Here is an 11,277-nt window from a genome sequence, read left to right as displayed (position 1 = left end):
TGACTTCCTACCATTCCTCCATGAAGACAGCAGACAAAGCAGACAATGGAATGAGGGCAGAGCACCGATGCATGGACATCACCGGGCTATGATGTCATGAGGGAAATGAAGTGAGATTTCAGACACGAGGCTTTGAAGAATGCAGCAAAAGGAACAGCACGGTTGAAGTCATCCCCCCATGGAGGAACCCCAACTCCCTGCTCTCCCTTCCTGACTTCTCTGCTCCCCTCCTTTTTCTGCCTTTTGCTTATTTCTCCTTTCCTCTTTTTGACATGTTGTGTCTTTGTCCCAACCTCACCCAGCTTAACCCTGTCTCCTTCTTCTCTAGTCCCCTCAGCCTCCTCGATCCTCCTCCATCATGCGCTCCTTGACCCGTCCCTCACCCTCTACAGTTTAGCTTTTTTACTACCCGTCTCAAACTGTCACCCTAGAAAGCATTCAGGATGGCTTATGCTATGCTGCCTCGCTATCTTTGCACCCTAATGCAAGTATTCAGAGGATTAAAGGAAGAATGTGTTGACTGCGCCATAAGCCATTTCCATGGCTCTTGATCACAAAGTCAAGCTGACTTCTGATAAAAAAGGCTGACAAAAAAACAAAACGAAAATGAAAACATCACAACCTCGTCACTAATTCAGCTGGTATTGATGAAATACTCATGCACATATAAATATGCATACTTTAAATATGCCGTGAATCTTGTCCTGGCTCAGGAATTGAGCCCAGTTCATTAGTTCAGCTTACGCAAGTATGCTAATGAGGTACTGATTTTATTGGCCTCATTACACCACAGGGAACTGGCCCGATAACACAGGAGTTATGCAAGAGAGGAAAAAGACCACTGTTTAACATCTGCCCCTTTAATGGTAGAGAGCTCACCAGGCACCAGTCTGACAATAAACTGATAGAGACGTAGAGAGAGGGACACATCCCAGGCCAAATCCGAATTTGTCAAGCCTACACGTAGGAGGGTGCATGAGCGTCTAGGAGTGAGCGCATAGCCGATGTGCTTTTGTCTTCATCTTTTTTTTGTGCCTACTGCTTTTGCCAAAGCTGAAATTTCATGGCTGAGACTATCAGAGGTGATTCTCAGTGCAAGGCTGAATGATTTCTTTTGTGTCTGATATAAGCGCCTTGGGATATACGAGTGTGTCTGCATGTGTGTGCGTGTGTGCGTGTGTGCGTTTGCACTTCCTCCTGAAACATTTTGTCAGCCGTTTGTTCTCATTCCAGTGCATCAGCAAACACAAACAAGCACATGCTATGAAAAAGAGCCATCCAACTATTTGGCGTCTGCACTGATTCCACGCTGCATCCAGGCAAGTTGATACAGCAGCTAGCTGAGAGCTGCCACCCATTTGTGCTGTGATGATGATTACTACTAGATATTATCCTAGACCTTTTGAAAAACTTTGGATAATGCTGAGATGGCGTAAATAACGGTAAACGACTCTGACGCCAGCATTGCAGTGAGCTGGATTTCATCAGAAACTTACCCTGCAGCTGAGAATGTAATTACCAGATATGATGAAGCTGCGCCATGTTTGTCTCTACATGTGATAAGCAATAAACCTCTGCACAAATTCTCAGTCAGGTATCAAGAGAAATCTATCTATCTATCTATCTATCTATCTATCTATCTATCTATCTATCTATCTATCTATCTATCTATCTGTCTGTCTGTCTGTCTGTCTGTCTGTCTGTCTGTCTGTCTGGATATGGGTACCAGTATCGGCACCAGTTCTGACATAAACGGTAGTAACCAGACCGAAAAGCAGCGCACATTTCGGTGCTTTATTTCGGTGCTTTTTTTTTCCTGAGATGTCACACACTTTGGATTCTAGCCAATCATTTTACCTTTGGAAGCGTAGTAGGCGGGTATGTACGTTCTTTTAGAGCAGAGCTACAGATTAAAAATGCCCAAAGCGAAGCGGTCAAAGTCTGGCTGTACTTCACAGCAAAAGATGCAAACTCGGGGGTGTGGTGCCTGTTATCGGTCCCGGAGTTAGCAACATCCCCCAAAAACCCGAAGAATAGAGTCCTGGCCCCTAGCCCTGCCAGTGTAGCAGAAATGATGACGGATGATGATGCAGCAGCAGCCGTTCTTCTCTGCGTGAGTAGCTTAATGTTGTTCGTGTGTAATTTACGCTGAGTAGGCTAACCACGTTATTACATTAATGCATGTAAGGTGAACTAGCAAACATCATCATAGCTACATGCGGCTGTCTTCTTGTTTGATGGCAGATACTCCCTTCACCCTGGCCAAAAAGGCTAAAATGACCAAAGAAAAAGTGGGAAACAGCTGAACATGAGAGGTTTTTGGACAAAGTTTGTGTTTTTTTTCCCAATTGATTAAGCACTGCTTCCAGCCAAGAGTGATGCCATAAATCCCCTATAGCTGTGTAAAAGGCTAACATTGTTATCTTTTTACAAAAAAACAGCTAAACATGAGAGGATTTTGGACAAAGTTTGTGTTCTCCATTCTTTAAGCACCGGTTCGAGCACCGTTTAAGCACCGGCACCGTTTCAAAAGTATCGGTTTGGTACTGGTATCGGATAAAACCTAAACGATGCCCATCCATATATATAGAGATAGAGATAGATATATATATATATATATATATATATATATATATGCTCAGTGGCTAGAGGATCTGAGGGCAGACCACAGCGACCTCCCTGAACAGGGTCCAGTAACCATCACAGTGGCAGATATCCAAGAAAGGGTCTCCAGTATGAAGAGTTGGACAGCACCAGGGCCCCACATGGTTCACGCCTACTGGCTGAAGAAGCTGACTGCACTCCACGAGCGTCTGGCAGCACAAATGAACCAGCTGCTAGTTAACGAGAGACACCCAGAATGGCTAACTCAAGGCCGGACGGTCCTGATCCCCAAGGACCCCAAGAAGGGACCGTTCCCTTCCAACTACCGACCAATAACCTGCCTCAGTACTACATGGAAGCTCCTGTCAGGCATCATATCGGCTAAGATGAACAGGCACATGGGTCAATACATGAGCGGGACACAGAAAGGAATTGGCAAGAATACCAGAGGCGCAAAACACCAGCTACTGGTAGACAGAACAGTCAGCCGAGATTGCAAGACCAGACTGACCAACCTGTGCACTGCCTGGATTGATTACAAGAAGGCCTATGACTCAATGCCCCACAGCTGGATACTGGAATGCCTAGAATTGTACAAGATCAATGGGACCCTAAGAGCCTTCATCAGGAACTCAATGGGGATGCGGCGTACAACACTAGAGGCCAACTCCAAGCCCATAGCACAAGTTACCATCAAGTGCGGGATCTACCAAGGAGATGCTCTGTCCCCACTGCTGTTCTGCATAGGCCTGAACCCCCTCAGTGAGATCATTAACAAGACTGGCTACGGATACCGACTACGGAACGGAGCAGTTGTCAGCCACCTCCTGTACATGGATGACATCAAGCTGTATGCCAAGAGTGAACGAGACATCGATTCACTGATCCACACTACCAGGCTATACAGCAATGACATTGGAATGTCGTTCGGACTGGAGAAGTGTAGTCGGATGGTATCAAAGAGAGGGAAGGTAGTCAGAACTGAGGGGATTGAACTACCAGAAGGCAACATTGCAGACATAGAGGACAGTTACAAGTACCTGGGGATCCCGCAGGCGAATGGGAACCATGAAGAGGCCGCTAGAAAGGCTGCAACCACCAAGTACCTGCAGAGGGTCAGGCAAGTCCTGAGGAGTCAGCTGAATGGTAAGAACAAGATCCGGGCCATCAACACGTACGCCCTGCCCGTGATCAGGTACCCTGCTGGGGTAATAGGCTGGCCAAAGGAGGAGATAGAAGCCACTGACATAAAGACAAGAAAGCTCCTTACCATGCATGGAGGGTTTCACCCCAAGTCCAGCACCCTGAGGCTGTACGCTAAGCGGAAGGAGGGGGGCCGGGGACTGGTGAGTGTCAGCACCACAGTCCAGGATAAGACAACGAACATCCAAGAATACATTGGGAAGATGGCCCCAACTGACCGAGTGCTCAGTGAATACCTCAGGCAGCAGAAACCCAAGAAAGAGGAGGGAGACGAGGAACCATCATGGAAGGACAGGCCCCTGCACGGTATGTACCACCGGCAGATAGAGGAGGTGGCTGATATCCAGAAATCCTACCAGTGGCTGGACAAAGCTGGACTGAAAGACAGCACAGAGGCACTAATCATGGCAGCACAAGAACAAGCTCTGAGTACAAGATCCATAGAGGCTGGGGTCTATCACACCAGGCAAGACCCCAGGTGCAGGCTGTGTAAAGATGCCCCAGAGACAATCCAGCACATAACAGCAGGGTGCAAGATGCTAGCAGGCAAGGCATACATGGAACGCCATAACCAAGTGGCCGGCATAGTGTACAGGAACATCTGTGCCGAGTATAACCTGGAAGTCCCGAGGTCAAAATGGGAGATGCCCCCAAGGGTGGTGGAGAATGACCGAGCTAAGATCCTGTGGGACTTCCAGATACAGACGGACAAAATGGTGGTGGCTAACCAACCGGACATAGTGGTGGTAGACAAACAGAAGAAGACAGCCATAGTGATCGATGAAGCGGTTCCGAATGACAGCAATATCAGGAAGAAGGAACACGAGAAGCTGGAGAAATACCAAGGGCTCAGAGAAGAGCTCGAGAGGATGTGGAGGGTGAAGGTAACGGTGGTCCCCGTGGTAATTGGAGCACTAGGTGCGGTGATTCCCAAGCTAGGCGAGTGGCTCCAGCAGATCCCGGGAATAACATCGGAGATCTCTGTCCAGAAGAGCGCAGTCCTGGGAACAGCTAAGATACTGCGCAGGACCCTCAAGCTCCCAGGCCTCTGGTAGAGGACCCGAGCTTGAAGGATAAACCGCCCGCAGGGGCGTGCTGGGTGTTTTTTAGATATAGATATATATAGATATATATATAGATAGATAGATAGATAGATAGATAGATAGATAGATAGATAGATAGATAGATAGATAGATAGATAGATAGATAGATAGATAGATATTTATACATGCGTGTGTGTGTGTAGAGAAAGAGAGGAGCTGGTTGCAGCTACCCAGCCGCTGCGTCCCGGCACCTGTGGGGACGTGGCGGTCACATATGCTCGGCCTGTGTTTAAGCCTAAACTGCGTGGCAACCCTCTGCCATGCAGTTTAGGCATAAACAGTATTTTTACACCCAAAGTGTTATTAGCTTAAAACTTGGCATATCTTGGCACGATGTACAGTGTGTCTTTAAAAAGATCATTTGCAATGGCATAATTTATTTAGCATGACAATCCCAAACACACTGCCAGTGTAGAAAAAGCATCCAGAAAATGGAACGCAATCATTCATGTGCTCCCCTGCACAGAGCCCTGACCACAACATCACTGAAGAAGAGCATTGGAACCTCCTGTAAGAAGCCTGCAGAACAATTCATGAAGACTGCTCAAAGAAACAAGAAAGCTTCCCTTCTGCAAACCCACATTTGCTCCTGTATCTGAGATAAGCTGTGAAGTCTGAGTACTTTTTTAAACCTTTCTAATTACTTAACTGATGTGATTATTGTTGCAGTCGCTTGATCAGGTCCGAAAGAGTGGAAGGTAAAACTGGGCAAAACAGCTGTTACTTTCTTGGCTGGAGGAAATTTAAAAAAATAGCACAGTGCAATAAAATGGAGTAGAAACAGACAGAAATGCTAAATTTCCATCGTGAATTTTTTTTTTAGATTTTTTGCGTTTACTGGAACTGTTTACATTTTGTCGTGTTGTGTCCTCTCACTGACTGCAAAATTACTCACGTCAGCTCTGTATCAACAATAGACAGAAATGTGGACATCATTTAAATTCTTCTTTAACTGATTGTACAATGTTATAAAACATTGACTATATTTGCATGCAAACCTGGCTTATTTTTTTTTATTTACTCAGTGCTGAAACTTTATGGTAGGTTTATTGTAGGACTGTAATGGAGTCATGGGATTAGATCAAACTGCAGCATACACTAGTCTGACAGTGAATGATATTAGAGTCAATGTGAGCAGGGATATGGTTTTTGCTCCCCTCTTAGAGCTTTTAGTCAAAATTCCTCTCTCAGCTGTTCCACATTCAGTCACAATCCCCCTCTTGTTTGCTGTTCTGCAAATGTGGTAAAAGCTGCCTGTCAGATGCATTATATGATGTGAGGTAAAGTTCTGGGGCAGAATGATGACAGGAAGACCAGAACATACATCATTTACTGTATACATTGGAAAGTAAAAAATGTACCGCATATAAAAGTGTTTGAACTCATAATTATATTTTAAATAAAAGATCAACTTAGTTAAATTCAAACAAGTAGAAAAGAAAGACCACATACAGCAACCTGGTTTGTGTGGTGTGTCATGCTGAAATCTACATCTGTGCTACCAGTGAGATAATCTGTTCATTAACTGGAGCTGGAACATACAGAGTGGGTTCGAGTTACTGTAGGATTCTCAGGAAGCCACCTCACACACCCCAGGAAGTCATGTCCCTCTGTGCCATTTAGTCTGTAACAGTTACAAGCAAATATCTGTAGGCCTAACACATGTTAAAAAAAAAAAAGTCAAAACATGTTATTCTTTTGTTTTGAAAAGCTTTTAAATTACAGCTGTGCAGAAAATGTGCTGTCGGCCTTATTAATTTTTTTATTTTGCACAGACTTTTGCATTTTCCCATTTCTAATTCAATATGTCTCATTCTTTTGTTTTTGGAAGTAAACAACTCAATGTTAGCATGGCTCATAGTTAGCAAAGTCATCCTTGTTAGCTATAGCTTCACAGCCCAAAATATACAGCAATATTAACAGCTTTAACAGTGCTAATGCTGCTAATGTTAGCAACTAAATTGGCTAAACAGCTAGTATAAAGTATGAATAACTGTCATTACCAATATCTTAGATAATTTATCTTTTGCAAAATCCCAATGCATTTATTAGGTTTTATATTAAATTTTATTTATGTAAATTCGATTTGGGACCATAGCTTTGATAGCGACAAATCTAGCTCATTTACTAGCTCAATTAATCCTACCTCAACCAGTACACTCACAGGTAATTTCATTATATTTCGTGAGGTTGAAAAGCTGGGCTTGCTTGTGATTGACGTTCAGACTAAGCATCAAGGTCAAAAGCAGCAATTAGTAGTATTACCCATGTTGTGTTGGCTTGAGTGAAAATAAAACGGAAAATAAAATGCTGCTGTCCTTTAAGAGAGGTTGAAGGTTTAAAATTAGCTGAAAGGTGACAGCGCTGTGACAACTCCACAGTGAAATGAAATGACATTTTGAAACAAACATGATGTTAATATATATATATATACAGGGTGGGCCATTTATATGGATACACCGTAATAACATGGGAATGGTTGGTGACATTAAAGTCCTGTTTGTGGCACATTAGCATATGTGAGGGGGCAAACTCCTCAAGATGGGTGGTGACCATGGTGGCCATCTTGGATGCAACTTTTGTTTTTTCAATAGGAAGAGGGCCATGTGACACATCAAACTTATTGGTAATGTCACAAGAAAAACAATGGTGTGCTTGGTTTCAACGTAACTTTATTCTTTGAGTTATTTACAAGTTTCTCTTTGTTCACAGCCATTGACATGTCAAAGAGGTTAACACATGAGGAGCGGATCGAAATTGTGTTGATATCTGGTGAACGCAGTAACCGAGTCATTGCAGCAGATTTCAATGCAAGACACCCTATGAGACCACCCATCTCCCATGCTACAGTCAGCAAACTGCTTGCTAAGTTTCGTGAAACTGGTTCAGTGTTGGATTTGCCAAAAAGTGGATGTAAGAAAAGTGTCACTAATGAAGAAACATCAGTGGCTGTCCTAGCTTCATTCAGCAAGAGCCCACAGCGTAGCACTCGCCGCATGTCACTGGAGCCACCATGGTCACCACCCATCTTGAGGAGTTTGCCCTCTCACATATACTAATGTGCCACAAACAGGACTTTAATGTCACCAACCATTCCCATGTTATTACGGTGTATCTATATAAATGGCCCACCCTGTATATGCATATGATAGAAAAAGGCACATGAACATAAAAAAGCCCAATATGAAATAACGACATACTTGAGTATTTTTTTTCTTCTCTTTCTCTTTCTTTTCCTTCACTGGACAATTTAATATTTTTATTTAATATCTAGAACCGACTTCTCGATAACAAAATCACTACCTGTAACATTTAATGACAAGTATAGTTTGTAATACATGATACTGTTAAATGCCCACAGTCTTTTTTAAGCTGTTTTGAATGCAGGAGCACCTTCTATTTATTTGGTGAAAGGTAGTTGCAGCTAAACACTCGAGGCCTGGTATTTGCTGACAGATACAGTATGGCAGAGCTCCGGGGAACTGCCTCTTATTACAGAATAACACTGACCTTTAAAACATCCCATCAGGCATCCTAGGTGTTTTTAGCAAAACATCTGTTACTGTAGCTCAAAGCCACACACTGCCACCAACACCACAACTTGGTGTCCTGTTCTGCTCTAAAAATCTCACACAACTTTTTCAGGAACCTAGAAAGACTATTGCAGAGGCCTTACTCCTTTTAATGTCTGCTGTGGACTATTCAGAATTTATGCCTTTTCTTCAGTATCAGAGCTCCATCTAAACAGAGGCAGTTTGTTTACAGTGTAAAATCAGGATTATGGACCATGAGTCTTTCAGCCCACTGGCCTCGCTTTGACTCTGTCCACATTTAGGGCTGAACAAAAACAGGCTTTGTCCCAGAAACACAATTTGCAACGGTACTATCGGGCACCCTTCATCCCGGCCCCCACCCCTAGCCACTGTGGGAAACAACTGCACCGAGGCTTAACATCCAATACTGTGAGAGGTTTCCTGTCCAAATTTACAAGAGGGCTGTACCGGGGGAGTTCTGAAATGTCTGGGTCACATATACTTGCCCCGATCCATTATTTCAAAGGAAAGGGCTTTAAAAGTGTAACATTTAGATAGAGTTTCTCTTTGAATTGAATTCTTGTTAATTATGCTTAGGTGATATTATTGTAGTCCCATTGGCAATAGCTCGCATCCTTACTTCTTTCCGATTGTTAAATTAACAGCACAATTATGAATGTGACTTGAATGGATGAATTTAGGTTGAAATAATAATAACATTTTCTAAAAGGCATTTTTTAGTTAATAACTGACCGTTGTGTGTACATCAGATTAACAGCATGTGAGAGCCATGTCCTTAAGAAATAGAAAATAAATCCAGTAAGGACCTCGCACAGGACCTGAGATCATCTGGCCCTTGACCGGAAACATCTACATCTACTTATCACTGACTCCCCTTCAAATGGACTCTAGTAACAGATCTTATGAACTTGTGAATCCAAATCAGGGGAGAGGTACAGTGAGTGCCTACAGCCATTTTTAAAACACAGTGGAGGATCTGTCATCCCACGTCATCAACCAGAGGCTACAGCATAGTGGAAACAGTTAAGCATGAACATAATAATCCCAACCTGGTAGAAGACAGTAGTGTAACTCAGCTAGATGATGCCCAGCAACCTGCAGTGACAATTTTAAGTGTAGCCACTCAAATGAGGTCACGACTCCCACAGCTCACTGACAAGATCCCATTAGAGGAGATGCTTGCAGATGTGAACACTTTTCTGTGCACCATACCCACAACCAGTATCACTGAAAAACTGAGCTCATATATGCTGTTCCAACAGTAATCAAAATGCTCACTGCTCTGGTCACGACTCTGAAAACATATATTAGAGAAGCAGAGGCCTGAGAAAGTAAAGGTGTACAGCTACAACAATCCTATGAGGGCAGACTAAGCAATACTGGAAGAACATCTAAAAAAAAGAGGTGTCACACAACGGCAATTTCAAGCAACTGGTGGAATTAAAAGCAGACCTTCCAGAACAAGAACCAGTCAACATCACCAAGGGAGACATCCAACAATGAGTCTCCAGAATAACAAGCTGGAAAGCATCACTGCCGAATATGATCCACACCGACTGGCTGAAGAGACTAACAGCATGCCATGGACACCTGGAAGCACAAATAAGGGGGGTGCTAGCGCCAGGTTTTCATCCAGACTGGTTAACACAGGGCAGAACAAAGATCCATAGAGGCAGGAGTCTACCACAGCTGACAGGACCCAAGAGTCAGACTGAGCAACAGTGCCACAGAGACAATCCAACACATGGCAGCAGGATGTAAGTTCCAATGTGAGACACCATCACAGGTAGTTTAAAACAACAAGTCTAAGGTCCTGTGTGACTTTGAGTTCCAGATAGACAAGCAGATGCTGGCCAATAAACTAGACATATTAGTGGTTGACAAGTAGAAGAAGACAACAGTTGCTATAAATGCATCACTCCCAGTAGACAACGACATCATGAAGAAGTACCAGGGGCTGAAGGAATAACTGGCACACATGTCCAAGGTAAAAACCAAAGTGGTCCCAGAATTCAGGCCTCTGGTAGAGGACCAGAGCTTGTGGAATACACACAAACAGATACACAGACACACTCATGTATTAGGAGTTCCTTTCACTATGTACGATGTACATGTACCACAAATTACCACACTGGAATTCACTGAGTTCCTGAGAACGACCCATTATTTTACAAATGTTTGTAGAAGCAGTCTGCATGTCTGAGTGCTCGATTTTATACACCCGAGGAAGTGATTGGAACACCTGAATTCAGTGATTTGGATGGATGATTGAACTATGTATAACTGACCATCCTTTAATCATTTGTATTAATAGTAGATGTTTCAAATTTGGCAGGTGCGACTATGGCAAAGATTTATCAGAATCAGAATCAGAATCAGAATCAGAATACTTTATTGATCCCTGGGGGAAATTATTTTTTGTTACAGTGCTCCATTTTAAACCAACATTAAGACAAGACAGACAATACGCTAACTAAGAATAGTACAATATATACATATATATACATACATACATACATAAGTCACTTATAAATAAATAGTTGGAAAAGAAACATGTGTAGCTGTAGCAGCAAACAGTGTGTTAAGTGGATGCGTTGTACAGGGAGATGGCCACAGGCAGGAATGATTTCCTGTGTCGTTCAGTGGTGCTTTTCGGTAATCTCAGTCTCTCACTGAACGAGCTCCTGTGACTGACCAGCATGTCATGGAGTGGGTGGGAGGTGTTATCCAACATTGTCTTTATCTTGGACAGCATCCGCCTCTCCGACACCACCTTGAGGGAGTCCAGCTCCATCCCCACAACATTGCTGGCC

This window comes from Astatotilapia calliptera, chromosome 5, assembly GCF_964374335.1.
Source record: "Astatotilapia calliptera chromosome 5, fAstCal68.1, whole genome shotgun sequence".
NCBI classification, from domain to species: Eukaryota; Metazoa; Chordata; class Actinopteri; order Cichliformes; family Cichlidae; genus Astatotilapia; species Astatotilapia calliptera.
This window is presented reverse-complemented; position numbering follows the sequence as displayed.